Source organism: Ursus arctos, unplaced genomic scaffold (assembly GCF_023065955.2).
Source record: "Ursus arctos isolate Adak ecotype North America unplaced genomic scaffold, UrsArc2.0 scaffold_37, whole genome shotgun sequence".
NCBI classification, from domain to species: domain Eukaryota; kingdom Metazoa; phylum Chordata; class Mammalia; order Carnivora; family Ursidae; genus Ursus; species Ursus arctos.
In genome coordinates this window covers 11,698,111-11,701,829 of record NW_026623053.1, presented here as the reverse complement: position 1 = coordinate 11,701,829, position 3,719 = coordinate 11,698,111, and the positions used below count along the sequence as shown (strand labels likewise).

Below are 3,719 nucleotides of genomic sequence, written 5' to 3'. Positions count from 1 at the left end.
ACAAGGAAGGCATGTGTAGCAATATTAGATTTTAGAACTCTCAAACTTTGGATCTAAGTATAGCTATTAGTCATTCCAGCAGGTTGCATGGGGGAATATTAAAGATAGTTTCAAAACTTCTCTTTTGAGGATGTTCTCTAAGAAGACCTATATATATATATATATATATATATATATATTTTTTTTTTTTTTTTTTTTACTTTTATTTGCATTTGTTTTATGCAGAATTTACTCCCGGGCCAGAAGTTTTTGTTTCTTCAGTTTTTTTCCGGAATATCTGTATCTTCCATGCAACCTCTTCTGGCTTAGGGACAATCTGCTCTTTTTCAGTAAGGATCATCTCGATGTGGCAGGGAGAGCTCATGTATGGGTTAATCCTACCATGAGCCCTGTAAGTTCAATGCCACATCTTGGGGGCTTTGTTCACCTGGATGTGCTCAATGACCAGAGAATCTACATCTAAACCCTTAAGTTCAGCATTACTCTCTGTATTTTTAAGCATGTGCAGTAAAAATTCAGCACTCTTTTTGGGCCATCATCCCTGCATCCAGCCCCACTGTTGGCCTAGGCACACCTACCAACCCCACCACTGTAGCGATGGAATGGCGCACATTGCTTCTGCAAAGCGACATCCTTCAGATACTTGGTGGCTTTTCGGATATGCTTACCCTTGATGGCCTGGGCAGTTTCACATGTGTTCTTAAAGTGAACACAAAGATTTGAACCTCTTGATTTGCATGGTTTTGTAGGGCTTTCTGGGTCAAGTGAGTAGCCAGCCATTTTCAGAGATTACCTCAGGCTGCTTATGGGAAGAGCAAGACCTACAATCTTGGTGTAAGGTAGATAGTTGGTGGACTATATATGATGGTATTTAGTCATTGTCATAATAAAAGGACCTTTTAGTGAAATAGTTGTATTGTGACAGGATGAACATTTGTATTTTTTTCTTGTTATTAATATCTCAAAGCTTGTGGCTATTAAGTAATTCTCATACCAGTGTTATAAAGATAGTTTTAAGATAATGTTTAACAAGGGCACCTGGGTGTCTCAGTCAGGTAAGTGTCTGGCTTTTGATTTCGGCTCAGTTCATGATCTCATTGTCCTGGGATCAAGCCCTGCATGGGGCACCAGGCTCAGCAGGAAGTCTGTTTGAGATTCTCTCTCTCCTCTCCCTCTCCCCCTCCCTCCACTCATGCACATTCATTCTCTGTCTATGGAATAAATAAATGAATCTTTTTTTAAAAAAGATAATGTTTGATAACATTATGGCACACTCTCAGAGGTGGCCCTCTTTTCCACTACTCTATTGAATGCAAAGCATGTCATTCACAGAGTCAAGGTTCTTGGACTCTTCCTGGTCGCACGTGTCTATGAAACTCCTAGTGACTAGTATTCTTTGGTTTGTCTACCTGGGTAACTGTAGGGAAGTCGCTTATATTTTTGAGGAACTTACATTTGAGTAACTATAGCCCTTCAAAAACTTCCTCTCTTCCAACCATTTCTGGGAAGCCCCCAGGGGAAGTCTCATTTGCTTGTGAATCAGCCTGGACCACAGTTTGCTTTTTATACTCTTTTTATGTATATTAATAGCTGGAACTCTGATGCTATTGTTACCCTTCCTCAAGCCTCTGCCCTGTTGCTGATGTTTCTCCCTATCCAGAACCTATTTTTCACCCTATGCCAAGGCTCCCTGGTTGTCATAATGAAATAGTCTGTGTGAATAGCTCCCCTAGAGCTGTGAAGCGCATAACCTGTGCAATGTATGACTAAAGCCCTGGTTAAGCCAGACCCACTAGTTTACTAAACTAGACATATCTGAATCTCCTACTAAGAGAACAGAAGTGATGAATATTTCCTACATATAGAAATATAAGTTGTGGGGCGCCTGGGTGGCTCAGTTGCTAAGTGTCTGCCTTCAGCTCAGGGCGTGATCCCAGTGTTCTGGGATCGAACCCCACATCAGGCTCCTCCACTGGAAGCCTGCTTCTTCCTCTCCCACTCCCCCTGCTTGTGTTCCCTCTCTCGCTGGCTGTCTCTATGTCTGTCAAATAAATAAAATCTTAAAAAAAAAAGAAATATAAGTTGTTACTATTATAAATATTAATTTGTGACAATTCAGAAAGAGACATTGAGTCTTATGCCCTGATTGAGGAGAAAGTCTTGGTCATACGTGATATAAGTGATAGAAGGCAGGTAAAAAACCTTTCAGTGACCTTTAACAATCTTGTACTCTGTGATTATAACATTACACATGCATCCACATAGATAACCAAAGAAGGCTATGGACCTAAAAGGTTGTCTCTACAGAAATAGCATTGCAGTTCCATTTTCAGTATTCTGAGACTGAGAAAGTTTAAGTTCAATGACAAAAATTAGAAGAGAGCAAAAGAATAGAAAAGCTGGTAAATTTTTTTTTCATATTTTACATATGTATATATAAATGTATACACACATATAAAGATTAACTCTAGAGTCTGCTCGAAAGAACTAAAGAGTTATTTCTGCTTTTAAAAATAAGAACAAAAAGCAAATGTGAAAACTTTTAAATTAAATTCTAACATTTTCAAACAAGTGCTGCCTGGGAGATCACGCAAAGCATCCAAAGCCTAAATTGAATGTATGTTGGCAAGAGCATCTTCACATCTCTCTAAATAACTAGCTAATACAGTCAGTATTTTGCACCTCATCGAGGCCTGGCACTTATTTGCAAAATGTTCCAGTCAATTGTCAACTAAAAAGAATGTAGAATTTCAATCCTTTTTGGGGTGGGGGTTGGGGGGACCGGCAAAAGTTTTCTATTCTCCCAAAGAATGTTGTACTGCAAAGACCGAAATTCTCTAGGGGCTGCCAAGACTGCTGTCAGGTGTAATCTACCCCGTCAACATTTTTAGGAGAAAGACAGAATCAACACAAAAACAAAAGATGAAGCCATTAAAAAAGGAGATATAGAAGCACCCATTTTTAAGCTGCTATAATTAAGCATTTTATCTAATTAGTAGAGAACAAAAAATATATTCTAAATTGTTTCTCTTTTCCTTATTCTTTTGCCAGGCCTCTATCTCACCACAACAAAGGTTCATCAATAATTTGACCTTTTATTTAATCGTTTATTTATTTAAAAGCAAGGCAAGTGATAGCAAACAAGTATCGGCTGCACAGCTTAACAGTCAAGGAATGTATATCTAATGGGGGAAGAGACATGAACTGAAACTGTTATAATACAGAACAGAAAACAAGAGGCATCATGAAAGAAGACAAAGGGGCTATTAGCATCCAAAAAAAAAAAAAAAGATGCATTGGGTGGAGATTGGTGTCTCTTATTTTTTGAACCCACCTACATTATAGGCATTATGCTTAGTGTTCTATGCATTAAATCCTCTTAACAACCTTATGTGGTTGATATTATCCCCATTTTACAGATGAGGAAATTGAGATGTAGAGGTTAATATATTTGATTCAATTTCCACAACAGATGGTAGGGCTGATATTAGACCTAATATCTCTAACTCCAATTTCTGGCAGGAAGGCTTTAGGAAATACTTCACAGAGAAGGGGCATTCACACAGATTCTTGAGAATTAGGAGGATTTGAACAGTGTGTGATACAGGAAAAGCTCATTTCATGATGAAGAAATAGTGTGGGTGTGGGGGTTAAAGTTTGGTTGGAGCCCAGGGTAGGAGCAAAGTTTCTCTACTGAGCTGGGGCTTATAGCTAGTTTA

The 3,719-nt window shown here is 38.6% G+C and overlaps 1 pseudogene; it reads right to left on the bottom strand.

Annotated features, from left to right (window-relative positions):
- Nucleotides 1-228: 228 nt before the first annotated feature.
- On the bottom strand, nt 229-780 carry LOC113266056 (60S ribosomal protein L17-like; annotated as a pseudogene).
- Between the last annotated feature and the right edge of the window lie 2,939 nt (nt 781-3,719).